Genomic DNA, 25,337 nt, shown 5'->3' on the forward strand with positions numbered 1-25,337 from the left:
GTAAAACTTCTCTACAAAAGTGGTGCCGTTCGGACTCGACAATAAACTGTAGGTTCCATGGCATTGAGCTAATATGAATCGGGGTGCATCCATTGATATGAGAGAAGTCTCCCTTGTCCCTTATGGGATGTTTGTGGAACAATTATATGTATGACTGAAATTCTTTAAAATGAAGTGTTTTAGGAGGAATCCCATAAGGTCGACCATTAAAATTAATTTACGTGGAAGCTGTGTTGGCTTCAATGTAGAAAAATAGGTAGAAATGGATTGAAACCAACAAGTTTTTGTATGCTCCCTTCCGATTTCTGGCTTAACCTTACATTTTATAGACATATGCCCAAAGAAAGACTCAAAGAATACTTCATGGGCAATATGATACTAGTGTATTATTTTTCGATATATCCACTGCATCCACCTAAAACTGATGCTGACATTTTGAAGCCGGAATATCGTTTTTTTTTTTTAATTTTTTTAATAATTTGGACGCGCAACAAGATAATATTCAAAACACATAATAGGATTATATAACTCGCGATTTTACGTCGTTTAATGCATATCTCATGAGTGTGCTCCTTACAGCATCCTAGTAATTGGAGTCTAAAGGCCAATATTTGATGCGTGAATTTTCTTAAAAAACCTATTTTTTGCGTTTAAAATTTATAAGTGCCACTTTAAGATTTTTTGCATTGTGTGATGCAACTGGCGGCACACTTTGACCGCTGAGTGAAACATCGAAATATGCATAAATATTGAAGGAGATTGATTCGCTGTATCCAAAAACGGATGCGCATCAACTGATTTTAACGAATTCGCGAATAATAGGCTTTTTAATTTTCACATTTTTTGAATGATTGTAATTTCAATATTACTCTTAATTTCCTATCCTTATAAGTTATCACAGTAAACAACTAAGCTTTCGCGATGGTAAACCATATTTCTTGAAGAAGTTTTAGCAGATCAAATTAATTATTGTATGGGATTTTAGCGAAATAGTTGGAAAACCCCCAAATATTTTTTTTCTAATTTTTCGAATCAAACCAATAAATATATTTGCAAAAATGTTTCCAACAATAAGTTTTCTCTTTTGTTGTTGCTATAATATGCAATTTATGTACCCAATCTCTAAAAATTTTGTATCATAGTAGTTTTCTACGCATTGTCTAGATTCCGCATATATTTTTTAAATTATTTTTTGAGGGTTTGTACGGACTCTGGGACAGGATAATTTGAATTTACTTCAAAATTTTTTATTATTTGTTGATTTTCCGCGATAATAATAATAATAATAAATTTAGGAATGCTGTTAACGATTTATGCATACGTTTTCTCATAACAACAAATAAGATATTTTTAAAAATTTTTTCTTTATATGAGAATAAAAACCGCTATAACTTTTGCGCGAAACAAGAACGTTTTTCTTAACATCTACGCCAAAAATTGTAGATGTGCTCACCAAAAAATTTTTTAATTTTTTTCCAAAGGATTTTTGGTTTTTGCCATATACCTTATATACCGTAGTTGGCATAAATGCTGGCATTCCCACGAAGTATCGGTCAGAGAGAGTTTCTCTCTACACCAACATTCCGCAGCCCTTTACTCGCGAGCAAGCAAAGAGAGCTTCTCTCTCCCCTCAGTAATTGAAAAATCATGCACGAAAAACAGTGTTTGCTCAAATTGTTGTTGTTGTGTGCCGATTGCTGCTCTACACACACAATTTCTTAAGCTATGTATATGGTGCCGATGCCGGCTTTAAAGTTATACTGGCGTATACATGTCGACAGTAGTCATACGCACTGGAGTATATACACAATATAATAATAAAAACTGTTTCTAAAACCAAGCCTACATATCTGAACCTACACACCGAGATAACCAGAAAAACATATTGACATCACTTCGGGGTGGTTCGGAGCTCACCATTACCGTATCCTTAGTATCTATTATTCCCTCATCGACGTAGCCATGACTCAAAGGCTACGTCGATGAGGGAATAATAGATACTAAGGATACGGTAATGGTGAGCTTCAATACTGCAAATTAAAGTGTATATTATGGCCCTTGCTTTACCCTGAACTGTCCTTTGAAACGTAGAACAAGAAGATAAAGATCAGTAGAGTAAAACCTGGAGTTAACCCATACTAACATATTTCGGGAAATTTTCAACTTTTTTCCGTTTCTTTCGTTGTTAAGGTGTATGATAATACGATTTTATGTTCCATTGTTCATATTTGTGAAATGTTAGCTCTTATTAAATTGCCTACTCCCTCGCTTTAAACCTGCCAGAACGCCGCCTTATGCTACAGAGTAGCTTCTCATGACTACCATGGATCATTCCAATGAGGAGACTAAGATACTTTCCGTACGTCTCCATAGTAACATGATTTTGTTATAGTACCTCCTTGGGCATTAGCGTGAGTGGTACACTAATCATCAGAATGATATTCACACAAATCTACTCCCTGATGACATAAAAACTATAATGTGAATGCCGTCCTAGATGAAGAACGTCACCTGCTTCGACGAGTCTGAATAGTTTCGGTTGTGGATTCCTATTGGGTAAGGATTGACGACAGTGTTCAAAATATCTGCCAGCATTTATTATAGGTTCGCAACGCTGTCATGTAATGATACATGAGCAAGGTGGCGGATTAATAGAAAAACGTATAATAAAGACCTTGTCTCCAAATATACTCCATTGAATGAAAAGATCATTGCAATAAATTTCAAAGGGTTTTTAATTGTCCTTCATCTGCGTCATGCCATAAAGATTGTGATAAGAAATTGTAATGGCAAAATCGGGAGGTTTAATATCTTTAGTCCCACGATCGTTACAAGTGATGGACATCCGTTCGGACAACTTCCTATTAAAAACTAAGGTCAGCACTGGTTTTAATGGCTCCAGTGCTATTAACCTAAGAATTAAACATCACAATAGAAGCCTACTCCGCTCCTTTTATAAATATTTTGAAGAAAGTTCCATTCGTTCATATGAACGAAGACAGGGCTGTTTATTTTTCTTGTGTGATACCATCTTCTAAACCTCTGACGGACCCCAAGTATGTTTGGACGAAAACCATTTCAGACAATGTAAAGTCAATTTTTCTCTATTTGTCCGTCTGTCTGGCTAGTTGGTGCGCACTATAACTTTTGTATGGATTAACCGATTTTGCTGCAACTTTACACCTTGTGATATTTTCTCAAAATTTAGATCAAATTCGAAGATGGACCTTATCTTGAGGCACTGGCCAAAAGCTCTAAAAATTCTATCCGCACAAACTAAAATTACTGATGAACCCAAAAATATTCAAATTTAGTATCCAATTTGGCCGAAACTTTGAGCATTGTAAATTTTTTCCAAACGTGCATTGAGTTCCAAGAAGGTGTAATCGGACAACAGCTTCGGGCATCCCCTCACACAAGTATAAAATTCTCGCATAGATGCAGTTAAAGAGAGGTTCGAAAATTGTTTTGGAATTTTCATAGAAGTTAGTCCAAATGGTTCTGATTACAACGATATAAGGTTTTCCGTGAACAAATCCATGCTTCCTGACATAATGTCCCAAAAGTTCTAAAATCCTACGGTGACTAACAGAAATGGCAAACTTAAATCATGTTCGAACTTGGCCTATATCGCTACTTGTGGCCTCGATATCCAACAAAAATGACTGAAATTTGGCATTTGGTCAAATTTGTCCGTAAATGTCCACGTTTTCATATAGCCCTCATAGAACGCCACCTCCCGACTTTGGGCTTTTTCTAGGTTTCAACGCCATTATAAAATCGAAATTGATGAAATTTGGTATTTTGTCTTTGATAGAGGTACTAAACATTCCAGAAGAGAATTATCGGTATAGCTCCACGTTTCCATAAGGCCTCCATAGAGGGGTATATCCAGATTTTTGGGTATTTTGAAAGTTGTGGCCTAAATATCCAACCGATGTGGCTGAAATTTGGTATATAGTCTTCGTTGGGGGTATAAAACTTTCCACAATAAACATTTTGGTATAGGCCCATGACTTCATAAAATTAGGGATTCAATAAAAGAGGCAAGGGCATTGCTTTAAAAATTTTAGACAAATAAATTCTAAACAAATTCGGCTCCATGGAACTTTTTCTCGATCACTCTCGTTTTGAGACGTAACTTGAAAAACTATTTAAAATTGCATTTTCTTTATAATTATAAATACATATAAATTCCTCTAATTGTCACCTCAAAATCCTAAGCAGAGGAATTAAAAAAAAATTAATGCTCAGACACTCGAGAATTCAAAAGTGAAACGTGATAGAGCACAAAAATTTATAAAATTTACTAATCATGAATTACAACAACAATAACAAAAAGATTTACTTTCTGTAAACCCGACTTTATGTCATTGCTGTTGCATTGTTATTGCGATTCAATAAGTCACAAAGAAAAAGAAAATATTTCCAAATTCACTTTCAAAATTGTTGTCGTTATTGACTAAAACAACAGCAACAACCATCATAACAGCTGACAGCTTGTCAACTTTCGTTTTCTTCTTTTCATACGTCTTAGCTCTTTTGTATGCTTTGTTTATTCTTGTCTAATGATGTTCATCAACAAAAAAATTACGGACAGACAAATGCTGATCTGATTTTCATTTACTGCGACTGTCCACTCCACTGGGAGATTATAAAGAAATCCAAATAAATTTCAAAATTCTATTGCAGTGCTTCTTTAGTTTCCTCCGTTCCTTTCGTCAGCCAACACTTAAGATATTCACATTGGAATCTTAATATTTATCATTGGCACAGGCAATCAGCCATACAGGCCGGCAAGCAGGCAGCGGGCCAACAACCGTCCAGTCATGTTGCCAAGAAAAAGAGCCACCAAATTGATCCATCTTTACAAGTGGCCTTCTTTGTTGTTGTTGCTATTTTGTATTCCAAACAACAGTAACCCATCTCCAATCTCCTCCACAGCCCTTACTTACTTATCCACGAGCATCATGGACGTTTCAATCGAGCCAAAAAAAAATTAACAGCAACAACACCAAAACACACACTAAACAAAACAATAACATTTGTTCGGCACGGTGTTGAATCCGTGTCCGTGTGTGTATCGGCGGCCACCGCCGCATTGTGTGGGCGTAATATATTTAATTATTTTTTGTTTTCTAATTATTGTTTTAGGTTGTTGGCTGGCGGCTTGCGTCGTTAATTTAGCCGGTGTTTTATGTGTGTGAACGACAAACGGCAATAACAAGCTCAACACACGTTCGAACATTGAAGAGGGGCAGATGAACGGACGGTCGAACAAATGGATGGATCGATGGATCTATAAGTGCCGCATTAAAGACACTTTCGTTAGCCATATCGGATTACAGAGTTCCTCTCCAAAGCGAAACAAAATAACAAACGTGCCTATATTCACAAGTAAGCGATTACGCTTTAAATAGCGAAATCATGTAGAATGGTTATCGCCGACTATTAAAACTACCCAGAAGCATTTAAGGTGATACATGTTTGTGACATTAGGGTGGAATACGAAATTAATCTATAGGTACAAAAAGGGATTAGTGTTCTTTTAGAACTTATAAATTTTAGACAAATTCTTCTATAGAAGACTCTTCTATAAGAAGTTTTTAAAGTCTTGTATAAGAAGACCTTAAAGTCTTCTATAAGAAAATCTTAAAGTCTTCTATAAGAAGACATTAAAGTCTTCTATAAGATCTTCTCCTGTGGTCTCCTATAAGAAAACCTTGTGGTCTCCTATAAGAAAACCTTGTGGTTTTCTATAAGAAGACCTTGTGGACTTTTCTATAGAAAGACCTTGTGGCCTTTTCTATAAGAAGTGGTCTTCTATAAGAAGACCTTGTGGTCTTCTATAAGAAGACCTCGTAGTCTTCTATAAGAAGACCTTGTGGTCTTCTATAAGAAGACCTTGTGGTCTTCTGTAAGAAGACCTTGGGGTCTTCCATAAGAACAACTTGTGGTCTTCATTAAGAAGGCCTTGTGGTCTTCCATAAGAAAAACTTGTAGTCTTCAAAAAGAATACCTTGTAGTCTTTTCTATAAGAAGATTTTGTGGTCTTCTACAAGAAGACCTTGTGGTCTTCTATAAGAAGACCTTGTGGTCTTCTATAAGAAGACCTTGTGGTCTTCTATAAGAAGACCTTGTGGTCTTCTATAAGATGACCTTGTGGTCTTCTATAAGATGACCTTGTGGTCTTCTATAAGAAGACCTTGTGATCTTCTATAAGAAGACCTTGTTATCTTCTATAAGAAGACCTTGTGGCATTTTCTAAAAGAAGACCATGTGGACTTTTCTATAGGAACACCATGTGGTCTTCTATGAGAAGACAATGTGGTCTTCTATAAGAAGACCATTTGGTCTTTTATAAGAAGACCACTTGGTCTTCTATAAAGCCCTTGTGGTCTTTTCTATAAGAAGATTTTTTGGTCTTCGATCAGAAGGCCTTGTGGCCTTTTCTATAAGAAGATCTTGTGGTCTTTTACAAGAAGACTTTGTGGTATTCTATAAGAAGACCTTGTGGACTTTTCTATAGGAAGACCTTGTGGACTTTTCTATAAAAAGACCTTGTGGCCTTTTCTATAAAAAGACCTTGTGGCCTTTTCTATAAGAAGATATTGTGGTATTTTACAAGAAGACTTTGTGGTCTTCCATAAGAAGACCTGGTGGCCTGTTCTATAGGAAGATCCTTGGTATTCTAACAAAAGGCCTTGTGGTTTTCCATAAGAAGATTTTTTAGTGTTCTATAAGAATATCAAAATATCTTCTATAATAAGAAGCTTCAGTCTTCTATAAGAAGATGCTGTGGTCTTCCATAAGAAGACCCTCTGGTCTTATATAAGAAGGCCTTGTGTTCTTCTATTAGAACACCTTAAAGTTTTCTATAAGAAGACTTTGTAGTCTTCCATAAGAAGATTATAAAGTCTTCTATATAAAGACCTTATAGTCTTCCAGACCTTGCGATCTTCCATAAGAAAACCCTGTGGTCTTCTAAAAGAAGTTATTATGGTTTTATATAAGAAAAATCCGTGATTATTATATTTTTTGTGGATCCTCATAAAAAAGTAATCCTATTCCCACCCTAATATACCTTCACATATGGCAAAAACAGTTGGTCATTTAAGATAAGTTTATGAGATTTTTCCAAATTGTTTAAATATTGAATTCTATTTGAGTTTTTAGCTTTTTCAATATCTTCTCACCATCAGGCAGGAACGACTGGGAACAGATGTAGACATTCAATGGAACTACAAGTGTTTTGTTTCAAACAGAAAAGGTGTTCAAAGTGAGAACATGACGTGGACCAAATGTCTACGCATTTGCTAAAGGCCAGCGATTAATAGAAACTATCAAAAGTATCATCCTTAGAAATCCAACAACAATACAAGAAAACCGCTTTGTCTCTTAATTGATAGCCATTGTTGTCAATGGCTATTGATGTAAAAAAGCTAACTACACAACAGGGAAAAAGGAAAATATCACCAAACGCACACACATACACATTCACTAGCTGTAGCATCATCATAATCGTGGCTAACAAAATATTTGATTGGCCCATTAATGGGTTCATTTGTTCACTAAGGTGGCGTTTTAGCCAATCCCATCGATTTCACATATCAATAGAATTGCTGTTTGGGTAGTTGATGATGTTGTCGTTGTTGTTGTTGCTCTTCTTCTTATTTGGGTTGTTAATTAAATTATAATTGTTATAAATTAATTACTTTTAGTTCATCCACAACAACACTTTGCCTTTTCATGGTTTGATTAACACATTCACTTTGTTTTTGTTGTTCTACTTCTTGTTGTGCTTTGTTGATGTAGGCAGCAGCAGGCGTATGCAATCGAAATGCTTGCCAATTGCCTATGGGAAAACATAAAATACAAATCGATTGCTATAAAATGGCCATAAGAGATAAACTACTACACCATTTCCCTAAGTAACGTAAGAAGGAGAAGAAAACTAATGCTTTTATTTTTGGGTAGTAAACCGAATTGAAGAGAATTAATTATATGAAGAAAATTATCTGTGGGCGGACCTATCGAAGATGAATTAATCCAAATGTCTATTTCCGTCCACTGTTTCAACAAAAACTGGATTACAGTTTGGAATTTCGGATAGATAAATAACCCAATGATGAGCATGAAGGATTTTGTTTGAGAACTGTATGTGGTTCAGGAACTTCCATCTTAGTGACGTTAACTTTATTTAAAACAAAAAAAACACAATGATTATATTTGTGATAAATATATAAATAAGATGTGACTCTCGGTGAGTCAATAACCCTTTGAATGTACTTATTAACTTATCTCGGCAAAAATTCCCACTCATGCCTATGTAGTTTCCAGTCTCTATTTAGAAGAAGTTGAGGTATGAGAAATAAAATGGTTGCATCTTGAGATAAGGTATTCATGAAGATGTGTCATCCTACCAGAAAAATTTGCTTATGCAAACAAATTACGATGAGCAACTGTATTTACATATGAATGAATATTCGAGTAAAATATAAACAAGTAAACCCTCGGCGTTATGACGTACACTTTAATACTAATCGAAATAATGGCTTTTAAAACCCACATGTGTTTGGACCAAATCCATTTCAGACAATTTGGAGTCAATCTGGCAATGTCCATCTGGCTGGCTTGTGGGCACAATAACTAACGAACAGTAAACGTACATCAACTTTACAACTGTAAAAAAACTGCTAAAATTTGGTCATTTGAGATTAGTTTATAACATTTACTTCCAAATTGTTCAAATATTGAATTTTATGTCAGTTTTCAATATCTACTAAGAATCAGACAGAAACAAGTCGGAACACAAAATAAAAAAGTAAAAAAGTATCACTCGGCTTTGCCGTACACCTCTGTCGGCAAAGCCGAGTGATACCTGTGTGAATTGAAACACCTTTTTCCCAAAAAACGTACGTATTTAGGGGGTCTTCAGAATTTCGCGCGTATGAACTTGCCGACAAAGATATGGATTAGGATAAAATCTCAAAATTTTGCTGGGGAGACACCTAAAGGAATGGACCGACATAGTTCATTTTGGAAGTGTGTCTTATTTTGGGAGTCATTCCTCTCGCCTGCTAGGAGTACCATCGCTAAAAATGTTCAAAGGATACTCGTAAAGACCCTTACCGCACTTAAACAAAAATGTTGATCATTTGTAAGGGTGTTACACTAAGGAATGGGCCGATAGGGCCCACATTTGCACATAAACTAAGTTTGGACAAAATATTTCGAGATCCAAAGTTTGGACCAAATCGGTAGCTCCGTTTATGAGATATTGCGCTTAGCATTTTAGCGATTATTTTCGAACTTTTGGGGGGAGGTACCGGAAGGAGTGGACCTATGGGTTTTATAGATGGGTCTTATCTTCTAATTTCATCTAATATTCGAAAAAATATGCAAAGTGTGGACCAACGCAGGGGGATTTTTTTACAGTTTTCGGATAATTTTCTCAAGAAGTATGGACTTGCCACTGCAAAAACGTGTACCATCGTACACGTGGCCGTACACGTGGCGTGGCCGACTATTTGATACCCTACACCACTGTGAATATGTAAAGTATATATGGGAGCTATATCTAAATCTGAACCGATTTCGATATAAAATGGCACACTTATATCTACACCGAACTCCGTCACACATTCAAAAATGCATCAAAATTGGACAGATATGGGGTGCTTGGTGCATTAAATACGTGAAATCGGCAGAAAATATATATGGGAGCTATATCCAAATCTGAACCGATTTCCCTCAAATTTGGCACCTCTATTTCTAGGCCGAATTCAGTCACTCATTCCAATTTTCATCGAAATATATAGCGTGTTTGGTGCAGCAAATACGTGAATTCGGCCGAAAATATGTATGGGAGCTATATCCAAATCTGAATCGATTTCGATATAAGTTGGCGCATATATTTTTAGGCCGCATTAAGTCTCACATCGAAATTGGACGTGTATAGCGTGTTTGGAGCAGCAAATACGTGAAATCGGACGAAAATATATGTGGGAGCTATATCTAAATCTGAACCGATGTTCACCAAAAGCAATAGCGTTCTTCCTATTGCTAAAAAAATATTCCCCAGTTTCCAGCTGAATCGGACAATAAATGTGACCTGTACGTTGCGAACGGACGGACAGAGGGACGGACAGAGAAAGTGCTTCTATACATATCCCTAGAAGGAACTATGGGCCTATCTCTTTTCCTTATGCATGTTACATACAAATGCACTGGCACATAATACTCCTTACCACAGTGTGGTGTAGGGTTAAAAAATCTAAACGATTCGAGAGGAGGTCCTAACCTGCACTTTTTCGAAACTTGGTGTGGGAGGTATCCGAAGGAGTTGACATATATAGTCAATATTCTAACCGGATCTATGTCTTGTAGAAATAATACGGGGTGCAAAGTATGGACCGAATCGGTTAATCCCTTCGAGAGTTATTTTGCGCATAATTTTTGCGAAAAAATGTGAACTTTTTTGGGGAGGTATCCGAGGAAGTGGAAGTGGAGGAAGTACACTAAGTTTGGTCAAAATATTACGAATGCCAAATTTTGGACCAAATCGGTTAATTTGAATTTTTGTCAAAAGGTAGGATTTCTTGCGCTGATTACGGAAATGGTCCGCCGGTTATTTGACCCGAAAGACCTGATTTAAAACCGGGTTAGACCCGGTTCTACTGTATAACCGGGTTAGACCGGGTTCTAGGTATACTCTAGGAATTGGCTCCAAAATTTCCCTATGGAAATTCCAACCGGTGTGACGGAACAAGGATCTTGGCGAACTAAGGAAAATCATCGATACAACACTACATTGATTGGAACACATAAAAGTCGAGCTTTAATAAAAGTCAATAGAAAGACTAAACGACGCCGCTAGGTTTCGAAGAATACTCTCCAAAGACCCGAAGCCCATTGGGAGCATCAAGAAACCATATGGTACTTGGACTCTTGACATTCTACGCCTACTAGCGGTTACCCATTTCCAGACAGCAAGGACTTTGATCCTTATTGTATTTTTCGGTAAGTTAGCGAACGATAAAAAGTAGTCGTAAAGTTCTAGAAACAGCTTTTCCTGTGGTGGTGGGCTATATTGGGTGTAACATGGAGCATTCAAACCTTACGCTGACGGCTTTTCTTCAGCTTTTAATTATGTAAGTCCTCTCACTTAGAAATGTCAAAACGCTGGAAATCCCGATAAGCTGTATTAATAAAATGCTAGAAAGCAGAATTTTAATTGAAGTATTAAGGAGACGACCATTAGGAAAACAGAAACTGGAGGTACACCTCAGCGTGGGGGTATTCTCACCATTGCTGTAGCTACCCGTGATCAACAACATTCTGACGGAATTGGGCAATCAGGGCACTAAAGTCGATGCTTAAGCGAAAAACGTAGTACTACTGATTACTGGCTACAATTTCGAAACTTATATAGGTTGCTTTATCAAAGCTGTCGCGATAGGTCAAAGCAAACAGCCTTGGAGTTAATACAACGATGGCAGTACTGGTAGTGTTCACAAAAAAATATAAATTCAGCGATTTTGCTCTACCAGTACTGAACGGAGTACAACTACAGCTCTCCCCCGAAGCTAAATACCTAGGTACAATTCTGGACCGTCTGGAGCAGCCTGGACTCTAATAACGGGAATCTTTAGAAGGACTCTACAATCAGATGCTGAACGGGAACCCTTAGAAGTACTCCACAAGCACCACTGAATGCAATGCTGAATCTATGATTCAGTTCACCGTACTGAATCTTCCCAGCAAACCAAATGTCGGATGTCCGACAAGTCTGAACAATTTCGGAAGCAACGTCGTTCAGATTTCGTTCCGATTTCTAAACGAATGTTGGAAAGAAATTTCCTTTCCGAATTTCCCAAGGATTTTCTTCAGATTTCGTTACGAAATCGGACCGAAATCGATCCGATGTCGCTCCGACATTTCGTTCCGAAATTATGTCAACCACTTCATACAACTTTCGTTAAGATATCGTTACGATTTCGGATCAGATATCGGACGTATCGTCCGAATTTCGTTCCGATTTCGTTACGATGTCGGTACTATTGGTTTGCTGGGTTATTAGAATTAGGAACAGACCTTAAAGTGGACCCTCGATGGCAATTTATAGACTATATCTCACCTGTCTTCGCATTCGAAGATGTTAACGTATTTATCCTAAATAGAGATAACTGGAATCGAACTAAGCCTCCTCTGGACATTCTGGCCTTTTGTACATACGGTTCCAAGATGGAAGAAGGTAGCGGAGATGGTGTCTACTGTATAATGCTAGGTCTTGAATAGTTATAAAATTTGGACAACGAGTGTATTTGAAGCTGAAATCTACGCAATCAGGAAGGCAGCAGAATTGATAAAAAAGTCTAGATGCTGAGATTTTTGAACCGGTGACTGTTTTTGTTAATAGTCAAGCTCTTAAAGTCATCAAAGCCGTTAGCATCAATCCTGATCCTTGATGAACTAGCTAGGTGTGGATTACAATCAACAAGTCTAGCAACCACTGTATCCATCAAACAACCTATATGGTACTTTTTCCAAACGTTGAAAATTTCTTTGGTGAAAGAGCTAAAGAAGCATGGCTTAATGAACCTAGGTGCAAGAGCCATTTGACCAACTTAATCAACAAAAGAGTCCGCAATAAAATTAAGCAAAAAAGAATTTAGGGTAATGACGGGAATCATTACCTACCGGGCTCTCTAACATTAGAACTTTTAGCAGTAAATTTAACAATGACGGCATTGTGTCGCTGCCCAATTCTAGCTCGCAAGCGGCATGGTCTACTAATCATCAAAATTGCAATTAATAAACAATTCGGTTGGGAAATGGGACTGAAATCTGCAAAAATGGAATGACATAATCCACCTTGGAACTGGATTTATTTTTAAAAGTCATTCTTTCGATGATTATCGTGCATATATTTCTTTGGTAACCATAGGATTACTTTGAGGTTTTCGAAAAAAAATGCAGAATGTAAAAATCAAAACAAACCTCGAACACTTTTTAATCCGCATTTATGGGAAAATCTTGGAAATAACGGATGTAGTTGTCCTATATAGTAGATCAATGATTAAAGTTTGAGAGAAATACTACGATGTGCAAAAGATGGACCAAATTCAGTCACTCCTTTCGGTAGTTACCGTGCCCATCAGCCATTTTAGTTGGCCATCGTGGAATTATTTATAGCTTTTGAACCATTATGACAAGAAGCATGGACTTGCGCAGGAAAAACTACATATCGCTGCAAACAGAACCACAAAGATTACCTTCGGAAAAAATTTCAAAACTATTCTCAAACTGTTTTTAAACTGCATACGAACATATAAATAAGTGCACCCCGATTCATATTAGCTCAATGCTATGGGAATTATTTTTTAAAGCCGAGTCCGAACGGCTTAAAAAAGTAGATACTCTGGAAATGTCGACAAGAATACGATGAGAGATATTTTTGATACCGTTGAAAAAGTGATGTTGCCTGGCAATCGAACCCGGACACACAGAATGCAAGGCGGGTGTGTTCGGCATTCCACCATGATTGCTTTATATAGTTAAAAACGGAATGACACACATTTTGATCACTCACTTAAGAATGTCTTGAATGTTTCTGTCTTCCCTTGTGTTGAAACGGTCAGTAGGTCCGTATTCAAATGACTTTTTAGGTTATAAAGGATGCAGTAAACGAGAAAATTAATAAAAATTATTAAAAATGATCTTCTCCCTAACAGGCTGGGATTTTAACCCACGTCCTTGAAAACATATGAAAACATTTTGTCACGGCGTGTTAGCGTTCAAAGCCAAACTCATAACTTCAAAGGCAGCGCAAAAACAAGCGTTTGTCATGAAGAAATACAATTCAACGGTCAAATATTCGTTATTGTATAAAAACACATTTGCACCAAAAGCTCTAGGACAGAGAAGCCATTCCACAGTCGATATGTCTGAAGAGCTGCTCAACTAACAGCGAAACCAGGTCACCTAATTTGGTGGCTGTGTGGGTTCGAGTACTTGGCTTTCCTTTTTCACTTGCAAAAAAGTTTCGATCATCAAGCTTAACTCTAAACGAGAAAATTAATAAAAAGATACAGGAAGTGAATTTTTTCATATCAGAAGAGTGGTTCTCTACTTTTAACTCAATGCTATTGAAACTCCTTCTTAATGAACGCAGAGAAAGAATATGATCTCAGGAATCATATGTCATCAGCCTCATGGCTAATGAGTGCCATTGATACGATAAAAATGTACCGAAATAATGGCCTTAGAACCCACCAAAATCCATTGCGGACAATTCTAAATCGATTTAGCCATGTGCACGATAAATCTGGCAAGGAGTAGAGGATTTGGTCCACTATTTGCATCTGGTAATATTTCTTCGAAACTTAATTTGAGCTTAAGGAAGGATTTGACCAGTCCACTCATTCGGGTGCATTTCTCATAAAAGTTAAACATTTTGTTTATTTACGTTGAGTTTAAGGGATTTTTGAGAATCGTCATGGAACGTTAATAGAACTTTTGGTCCAAATCAGAATGATATGACATTTTTCCTATGGAAGTCCATAGGTCTAAAAATACTCTACGGCCACCAACTAAAATAATTGTAGAGCACTATAAATCTCGGCAAGGGCACCCTTTTTTCCAAACATAGAACGAAATAAGTTGGAAGATGTCCATCCTCTTCTGGAACCCCCGCTACAATAATTAAAAAAATGTTTCACTAATTCTGAAGTTAAATTAAAACAAGTAAAAAATATTAAGTTCGACCGGGCCGAAGTTTTTATACCCTCCACTATAAAAATTTCTGAACTAACATGGAATAATTCCTTTTCTGTTAGGTGCAAAAATCGTTTGACCAAATTAGGTAAAAACAAGTAAAAGGCGATGTGAATTTAAACGTTCATCTATGGACAGATGGAATGTATTTTAAATTCTTGGCCCTTTTTGGACATTTAAACATGCCGACAAAAATGTGGATTAGGATAAAAGTACAAAAGTGTTGCAGAGGAGGTACTTGAAGAAATGGACCGACTTGGTTCATTATGGAAGTGGATCTTATTTTGGGAGTCATATCTTTTAGATAGGTATCGCGCCCACTAGTCATTTCAGTGCGACCAGAATGCCAGGAAGCATGGACTTGTCCACGAAAAACATAATATCGCTGTAAACAGGACCACAAAGAACAGCATCGGTATACAATTCCAAAGGATCTTCGAACAGACCCTAAACTGCACTTAGAGATAAATGTTGAACTTTTGTGGAGGAGGTACCCCAAGGAGAGGACCGACAAGGGTCATTTTAGAAGTTAAACTAAATTTGGACGAAATATTAGGAGATCCAACATTTGGACCAAATTAGTTGCCCCGTTCCAGAGATATCATGCATACCATTTTAGAGACATTGTTTCTTAAATTGACACCTTTGTAAGGGGTATATACCAAAACATGGACCTATGTGGATGATTTTTGGTGGAGAAGTTTCGGGGACACTGTGAAGTTCAAATGTCAAATTTCAGCTAGTTCGGTCAAAAATTGTAGCTAAAATACTGAAAATCGGGGGCACTTATATATTGGGGCTATACCAAAACATGGACCTATGTTCACTGTTTTTGGTGGAGAAGTTTCGCGGAAACCTCAAGTGTCAAATTACAGCTAGTTCGGTTAAAAATTGTAGCTAAAAACCGAAAATCGGGAGGTACCCTTATATGGGGGCTATATCTCTATATCTATCTCCATTTTTGGTGCAAAAGTTTTTTGACATCTTGAAACTCTAAGTGCCAAATTGGAGCCAATTTAGCGGAAAATATAGTTAAAATCCTCAAAATACTTTAAATCGGGAGGTACCGTTATATGGGGGCCAAACAAAAACATAGACTTATCTTGACAATTTTTAGTGATGAAATTTCTTGGCCATTGGGAACCTCAAATGCCAAATTTCGGCTAATTCGGTCAAAAAAAATTTTCTAAAATCCTCAAAATACCTTAAATACTATGGTGAAAGGTATAAAAATAGAATCTTACATCGATATCCGACTATAATTTGTTGGCAAACATGCCAACAACCCGGTATCCATCAGAGTGAAGAATTAATATTTAGTACGCGTAACTGGTGTTCGATCTATTCGTGTTATTTTTTGATTCAGTTCTTCAGGCAACTTCGACATCAAGATCCAACATTTGTTCTAAGATTCGGTTTTAGGCCTTATATCGCATTTCTTTTTTTTAAGTTAGAGGTATCCAACTAAACGGTCCGAGATCGTCAATTTTGAAAGTATACCACACAGAGTGGGTCTAATTTGAATTGAATGACAGATTCAACACCGCCTAAGCGAACAATTTTCAAGAAAAGCTTCCTGTATCAATCAGAACAATAACGATCAGATTTCAAAACGATCAGATTTCAAGCCTAGAACTGGCCTTAAGCGAACGAATTTTGAACTTTTGTGGCGATATAGCCGTATTAGGGATTGATATAGTTCATCTTCAAGTTTGATCTTGGAGCAAGGAATCTGAGCCTACGAGTCAGAGTCGAGCAATTCTGCTAAAGTCGGAGTTTTGGGTCGACTCCGCAACCCTGGTTTGAACTAAATATGACGGTGTTCACAGTCTAAAACAAATCAGACATCCCCATTACGAATTATCGTGCAGACCAACCGAACATAAATTCAGACAGACAGACATAGATAACTCAACTCGAAATAAGCTGAAACAGATTTGGTCGAGGTATATGTTTGATCGTATCAAAATGTAATCAAAATTATGGACAAAACTGAATTTTTTGCTATGGGCGAATCCCTTAGTTCCAGTTTCATTTTTTGATATTATACTCGTATTTACAGGACACATCACAAACAAGCATACACACAACATACACACTGAAAACAAAAAAAGAAAACAACTGACAGTAGGGTACCTGAAAATGATTTGAAGCTATAGATATAGGACGTTGTGACACGAATGTATGTATTTTTTATATTTGTTTTCGAATTTTTGCTAAATTCATATCTGTCGGTGTTGGTATTTTCACTTTTGGGGGCAAATTTTATATCACTTTGCTCTGCTGTGTTGAAACAAAAAACAACGATATTTCGTTTAGAAGCATTCCTTTGTTTTTCACACAATAAGATTTTCAAACAGTTGATGTTGTTGCTGTTGTTTGTGATCGTGGTGTTTAGAATTTTTTTAAAGAAACCGAAAAAACACACATAAGATTTTTGTTTTTTGGCAAACACGACGTCACATTTTCTGTTGTATTTTTTGTTTTTTGTCAAATGTTTTGTAGTACATGTGTATATACGTTTGTATCACAGAATATGTCCACTACATACATCCACGGTTTTTTTTTCTATAGGTATGTATAAATATTTATTTTGTTGTTTTTGTTTTTTGAATTTTGAAAATTTTTAACTTTGAAGCAATGTCATTTCTTTCATTCTTGAACCGTTAAAATACAAACAACAAAATTATATCCACACTTTTTTCACTGACTAACTAACTGACAGAATGGCTGGTTGACTGACTGACTGGCAGATTGGCTGCACAGCAGTATATTTTCAATTTTTTATTATTATTTTGAAATTTTATTTATCACATCATCATCGTTGTAGATGAGGTTGTTGTTTTTGTTGCTGTTTTGATCATCATCGCCATCACCATCATCTTTATTATTTTGTGGCTCTGAACAGCCAGCCGCCTCCTGCCTCATCAGCAGCATCTTTATAATCACCATAGACTGAGCAATAATGGTGGTCTCCACCGTGTAAGAGACGGGTGTGAATGGGATTTTATAGAAAATTGTTTTTCTTTTAGATTTTTCTAAATTTTCTAACTGAATGAGACTGTCTGAACAAGAAGCAAGAATCAAACATATTAGAGCGTGTGTAGTATACACAAAGATTTTTGATTACACTGTGCTACAGCAGCAGCAAGGGATTATATTGAGGTCGTTCAGTTATAAAACTTGTTAGGGTTTGTTGCGTTCATAGATACCGGAAAAAACGATATTTTTCCAACAATCGGTCGATCATGCTACCACCAGCCATAAAATCGCAAAAAAACTACCGAAATATACAATCTCGATAAGGTAGAACCTTAGAACAGTTACCCAGCAAACCCTAACATCAAACTTAAATGACGCCTATTTTATCAATTTTTGATTGTTCAACAACCATTAAAATATTAGAGTATGAACGATTACACTGTCCAGCAAGCGAAATGTAGAAGGTATCAAATAGAGTTGAACCAAATTTTCCACTGACAGATTTCACAATGCCTAAGAAAAAATACAATTTTTCGTACGCATATAGCGTGTTTGGTGCAGCAAATACGTCAATCGCCAAAAATATATATGGGAGCTATATCCAAAACTGAACCGATTTCGAAATAATTTATTTTATTTATTTAATATTTGGTACACTTATTTTTAGACCGAATTCAGTCACACATTCTATATTTCATCGAAATCAAACACATATAGCGTGTTTGGTACAGGAAATACGTGACATCGGACGAAAATATATATGGCAGCTATATCCAAATCTGAACCGATTTCGAAATAATTTGACACACTTATTTCTAGACTGAATTAAGTCACACCTTCCAAAATTCATCAAAATCGGACGTACATAGCGTGTTTGTTGCAGCAAATACGTCAAATCGTACGAATATATATATGGGAGCTATATCCACATCTGAACCGATTTTCACCAAAAGAAATAGCGTTCCTCCTATGGCTAAAATAACACTGTGCAACATTTTCAAGGTAATTTTGTGCAAACAAATTCTAATGCGGTTTTTATGAAAGTACAGACCCTATCGACAAAATACCTTTTTGGATTTTGTTTTGTTAGATCGGGTTCGGATTTTATGGCCCTATCTAAACACGGTTTAATATTGACATTTTTAAGAAAATCGGGGCTATATCTCTAAAACCAATACGAATCTTGAAATGACATCCACAGCAAACTTGTAGATAAGAACAAAAAGAAAATATTTGTAGTAAAAATGAACTCGAATAACTGCATTTATTGCCTCAAATTTTATAATATATCTAAAAATTCCATATCTTCTAAACCGCTAAATTTTCTGTAGTGTTATCTTTGAGAAAAATATTTGCAGGAAAGAAGTACACAACTCTTCAGAACATTCTGTTGTTGTAGCATATTTTTGAACTTTATTTGTAGCATATTTTTGAACGACAATTTTATAAAACAATGCATTGAAATCTCAAATATGTGAATAAACAGCCTGTGTGAACATTGTTTGAAATATGTTTTGTAGAATTTATGATATGAAATACCGCCTAAACAACATGAAATAATTATTTTACAGTTTCAGAATGTTCTGAAGAATTACTGAACACATTATTTGCAAAATATTTTCTAAATGTTACATGGTTCAACTCACAATAGTTTAGCTGTTACTGACCATAATTCAACAAATTATGTAAATTTTCCTATATTTTATCAATTTTGATGCGCTAGATGCGATTTTTCCTACTTCGTCTACTTGACACTTAAGTTTTACTACTTTAGGACTACAATATTGCTGAAGACCGTAAATCAGAATTCTTATTAGTTTCTGAGATAAAGCCCAGATCAATGGAAATGTGTCGTTTTAGCCTGGATTAGATGAGGCCATAAAATCCGAACCCGATTTAAAAACACGAAACCCAACTAGGGGTTTTGTAGTCTCAATATGTACTTTCAGAAAACGCCCACTAGATGTTGTTTGCATTTTCAGTGCTACACATTGTAATTATATTACCCAGTTTTCAGCCGAATCGCACAAAAAATGCGACCTGTACGTTGTGAACAAAAATACATGGACAGACAGAGAGACGGACGGATGGACATGCATAATTCGACTCAGAAAGTGATTATATGTATATCCCCAAAAGGTCTATTTCGTTTCATACAAATGCACAAAGACATAATATCCCTTACCACAGTGTGGTGTAGGGTAAAAAACGTATGTATTTAGAGGGTTTTCAGGATTTTGGCTGTATGAACTTGCCGACAAAAATATGGATTTGGATTAAAGTTCAGAAGTTTTGCAGTAGAGGCACCTAAAGGAATGGATCGACATAGTATGTTTTGGAAATGGGTCATATTTTGGATTCATTCCTCTGGATAGATATCGCACCTTTCGAGTAATTTTCTCAAGAAGAATGGCCTTGCCACCCAAAAAAACTTGTACCATCGTTATAGGGGCCTTGAGTGCAACCTGTTGCAATAGAAATCAAAACTATTCGGGAGGATATCCTAAACTGCACTTTTTGGAAATTTTGTGTGGGAGGTACTCGAAGGAGTTGATATATACAGTCCATATTCTAACCGGATCAATGATTCAAAGAAATATTACGATGTGCAAAGTATGGAGCAAATCGGTTACTGCCTTCAAAAGTTATCGCGCACCATTTTAAAGAAAAGTTTTGAACTTTTGTAGGAGAGGTACCCAAAGGAGTGGACCGATATAGCCCTTCTTAGAACTTGATTTAAGTTTGCGCATGATAATACGACTGCCAAATTTTGGACCGATTCGGTTTATCCGTTCGAGTGTTATCGTGCTCTCCATGCACTACACATGGTGCCATAGCGTAGCTGGTTTTTAGAGCTATCGGGCCATTATCTCAGGAAGTATGGACCTGCCCCTGACATAACTTGTACCGTTGTATTGGAGCAGCGAATACAAAATGCTACAGCAAAAATCAAAACGATTCGTGAGGAGGCCTTAAACTGCACTTTTTTGTTTGTGTGGGAGGTCCCTGAAGAAGTGGACCGATATAGTCTATATTCGAACTTGATCTATGTCTGGTAGAAATATTCCGATGTGCAAAGTGTGGACTAAATCGGTTGGTCCCTTCGAGAGTTATCGTGCGCATAATTTTTCCGAAAATATTTGAATTTTTGTGGGGGAGGAACTCGAGGGAGTGGCCCGATATGCCCCACCTTCGAACGAAAACAAAATATTACAAAAGCCAAAGATTGGAACAAATCGGTTAATCCGTTCGAGAGTTATGGCCAGACAAACAGACGGATGGTCTTCGGTGGTCTTCTTTTCGATCAACTCAGTCATCGCTTTATGTCTTATGGCTGCGATGACCACTTCATAACTTACCTGAATTTCTATGGAATGAACAAATAAAATTGTTTCAAATGTCCTAGCAGGTGCCCTTGCCCTGCTGATGCATAATTAACACATTATTGGGACTTTTTGAAGAATTTTTACATTACACTTTTGTCCCTAGCGTTCCACCATACTACAGCTGCGTACGTTAGAATTGGTCTAAACGCCTCTTTATAGCCAGCGTCTTATCCTAGGATTAAAACCCATATTTTGAGTCTATTGCCCTTCTATTTGTTGACCAAAATCATTAAGCTTTATTCAGCCCTCCCTGGATAACGAGTTGCCATTAGAGTTACCTATCTAATATTACTCCCAGGTGCTTAATTAGATCTTTATTAGAAAATTTTGTCATCTTATTTAGGGGAATTGATTGCTCGAATGGTCCGAGTTTCGTTTTTCTAATGAATAGACATAATTCCAGTTTTCGGGATTGACGTTAAGACCTCTCGATCTAGTCCAGTAGGCCGTTCCTACCTTTCTGCAAGGAAAATTTGGATTTCTTCATCTCAGAAGTATTACAGCATAGTCTGCATAGCAGACTGGATTCAAACCTCAGTTCGGTAAGGTTTCTTAATAGACTATTTATGGTTGTATCGCACATGAGAGGTGATAAAATCCCCCTGTGGCATACCTTGGCCAACTTTGTCTCTTATTGTTGAGTCATGCAGCAAGCAGACTAACCATATATCTCTTCGCATATGGTTTATCTATTTCTAAGGAGCCCATCCAACCTAAAACTCGTCTAAGGGTTGGATCAACGTTTCACTGCCGTCGATGTTGAAAACGATATTCGATGTCGATTCAGGCAGCGAGTATATGCACTTTCTCATCGAAGAATATCTCATGTAACGCGGTTTCCACTGATCTACCTTTAACGTATGTGTGTTGTTTGTATTTACGTTCGGCCGGGCCGAACTTTTCATACCTGTACTGCGATTTTCTATGAATGAAAATTTATGAATGAAAATTTCAAATAAAAGTTGACAACACTGCTGCTATCGGTAGAACTTTACGACTACTTTCTTTTACCGAAATTATAAGCATTAATTTTACCGACAATTGTCGGTAAGTCAAAAAATGAGTTACAAAATCGCACTACTGAACTAAAATTGAAAAATTAGTTTTTTTTTTCTTATCCACAATTTAGGTCAAAAAATGTATCTTAAAAAGTCTTCAAGCGATCGGCACCATTATATAGGGCTCAATTATAGTGGACGCAAGAGTGATTACGACAAAGGTATGGACGGACATATCTGGATCGAATCAGAATCGTATGCTGGTCAAGAATTTATGTCAATCATATTTGTATGTATATATATTCTTCATAGGGTCGCAAATGTTTATTTCAATGTGTAAAAAAAAAAAAAAAAAACAAGGAAAAACATTAGTTCGGCCGGACCGAAATTGTTAGTTCCCTGTTAGGTGCAAAAATTGTTCGACCACGGATACCCAAAATGCCTAGATTTGGTCAAAAAATATCTAAAAATGTCTTCAATCTTCTGGTACCTAATATCCCCCATATTAAGGACTTATGTGGAGGACTTTTGGTGGAGAAGTTTCGTGACCGCTGAAAACGTCAAGTGTCAAATTACAGCTAGTTCAATTAAAAATTGTAGCTAAATTTCTCAAAATACCGAAAATCGGGGGTACCGTTGTATGAGGGCTATAACAAAACATGAACCTATATTGACGATTTTTATTGGAGAAGTGTCAAATTACAGTCAGTTATAAGTTGTACTTAAAATCCTCAAAATACCGAAAATCGAAGGGTTCTGTTATATGGGGGGTATTCCAAAGCATGGACCTGTATTGACGATTTTTGGTGAAAAAGTTTCGGGACCGCGGAGAATCTTAACTGTCAAATTACAGCTGGTTCGGTCACAAAAAATAGTAAAATTTCCAAAATATCGTAAATCGGGAGGTACCGTTATATGGGGGCTATACCAAAACGTAGACCTATCTTGAAATTTTTTGTAGAGGAGTTTTTTGGTCCTTGGGAACATCAAATGTAAAATTTCAGCTAATTCGGTCAGAAAATGTAATTAAAAGCCTTTAAATACCTGAAACCGGGAGGTACCGTTATATGGGGGCTATACCCAAACGAGGATCTATCTTGGCAATTTTTAGTGGAGAAGTTGTTTGGCCATTGGGAACATCAAATGTCAAATTTCAGCTAATTCGGTGAAAATTTGTAGCTAAAAGTCTCAAAATACCTCAAATCGTGAGGTACCGTTATATGAGGGCTATTCCAAAACATGGACCTGTAATGACGATTTTTGGTGGAGAAGTTGCTGGACTACTTAGAACCTCAAATGTCAAATTACAGCTAATTCGATCAGTAATTTAGCTAAAAGCCCCAACATACTTAAAGGTACCGTTATATGGGGGATATACTAAAACGTGGACCTATCTTGACAATTTTTAGTGGAGAAACTTCTTGGCCATTGAGGAACCTAAAATGCTAAATTTTGGCTAGTTCGGTCAAAAAAAATGTAGCTAAAATCCTCAAAATACCATAAATCGGGTGGTAGCGTTTTATGGGGGCTATACCAAAACGTGCGCCTATATAGCCCATCTTCGAACTTGAACTGCCTATGGAAAAAAGACTAGCGTTCTATCTCAATTATTGCAAACGTTGGAGTGATTACAACAGACGGACAAGCATGAATAGATCGTCTTAGAATTTCATCCTGATTGAGAATATACATATCGTCACCATAAATGCCCGAAGACGTAACCCACAAAATCAAAATTTTACAGGAGAAGCAAAAACGTTATTAAATGAAAAACTGTTTTATGGGATATCAATCTTATGAGGGCGAGTATTCGGGATATTATTAATCCTACACGAATGGTAGTAATTAATGAAACCAAAACCGCGGAAACGCTTGGTTTTGGGATCCGTCATTACAACAAATCTGCAATATTATCCCATTTTCCGAAATGCCATTTCTTGAATAGGATCGTTGTTTTTGAACGTAGAAGCTTGAAATTTTGCCAGAGCATGCATTTTAGTTTTATGTATCAGATTACGTCAAAAAACGAATTTCAATTTTCATGTCGGTTACGTCTTCGGGGATTTATGGTGACGATATATACTTTATATGGTCACAAATAATTAGTTCCATGTGTTACAAACAGAAAAACAAACTCAATATTCCCCCCATAACATGGTGGAGGATAAAAAATTTCATGATATGAATGCAGTGTGGGCTATATGCCGACAATATATATTAGAGGAATATATTGGACGTCAATGTACCAAAAAACAAAAAACAACCTTCCGATACCGATTAATAGAGGTTAAAACCTAAATTGTGAAAATCGGCTGGATTTTTATTTAAGGCTATATTATAGGGCCCCAATTGGCCAAATATACTATCAAAATATTACCCGATTTTCATAAATTTTTCTAAGATTCGTTTTCTAGAAACAGTAATGAACTGGTAAACATTTCTCATCGATTGGACAATAAATGTGGCCTTTAGACCAATTTCGTAAAAATTCACCTTTGACCCGATACAAATTACTATGGAAACTTTGAGGCCCCAGTGGCACGTGTTAAAATATTCCGATTGTGCTCAAAGTTTGGCAATCTTAAAATCTAACATAACTAAACACATTAGGGAGTGTCACATAAAAAAATCCAACATCGATTTTTTAAAACCACCCTAACACCCATACTAAAAATTTACCACTATAAGATATGTATATATATATCATTTCGTTTTCCAAATTCCTATTAGAGTCCTGAAAAATTTGTTCATTTCCACAACACTGGCGCTCAGAAATGTCATAAATACGTCGTAAAATCTGAAGTTGTATTTTTTCACAAAGTTTTGTAGGACTGTGTTATTTTTTTCAAAAAATACCACAAAAACAAACACAAAAAACCTGGACACCACCACCAAATCTTTTAAAAATAGAAATTCTCACATTCGATGCTATGGTAAGAAGGTAGGCTGGCAGGCAGGCAGCAACAACGGCACGGCAATGGCAGCAATTGCCAGGGAGGCCGGTTGGCAGGCAAATAAACAGGCAAATGGATGACTATATAATGATCAGGCCAAATGAGGTGGAGGAGCCGTTTGGCCAACGGCGCCCAGACTAACAAACTAGAACGAAATATTTCTTCTTCGTTGTTCCGTTTACAGGCCGGCAGAGGAGGCACATGGTGTTACTACAATTACACTTATACTATATGCATAT

At 36.6% G+C, this 25,337-nt stretch overlaps 1 protein-coding gene across 1 annotated transcript in view; it reads right to left on the reverse strand.

Annotated features, from left to right (window-relative positions):
• CaMKII (Calcium/calmodulin-dependent protein kinase II) overlaps window positions 1–25,337 on the reverse strand; it is a 113,436-nt gene that overhangs the window by 86,744 nt on the left and 1,355 nt on the right. The gene's annotated exons all lie outside the window — the stretch shown is intronic.

The sequence above is a fragment of the Musca autumnalis genome, unplaced genomic scaffold (genome assembly GCF_047663935.1).
Source record: "Musca autumnalis isolate F117 unplaced genomic scaffold, ASM4766393v1 scaffold_3, whole genome shotgun sequence".
In the NCBI taxonomy this organism is placed as follows: domain Eukaryota; kingdom Metazoa; phylum Arthropoda; class Insecta; order Diptera; family Muscidae; genus Musca; species Musca autumnalis.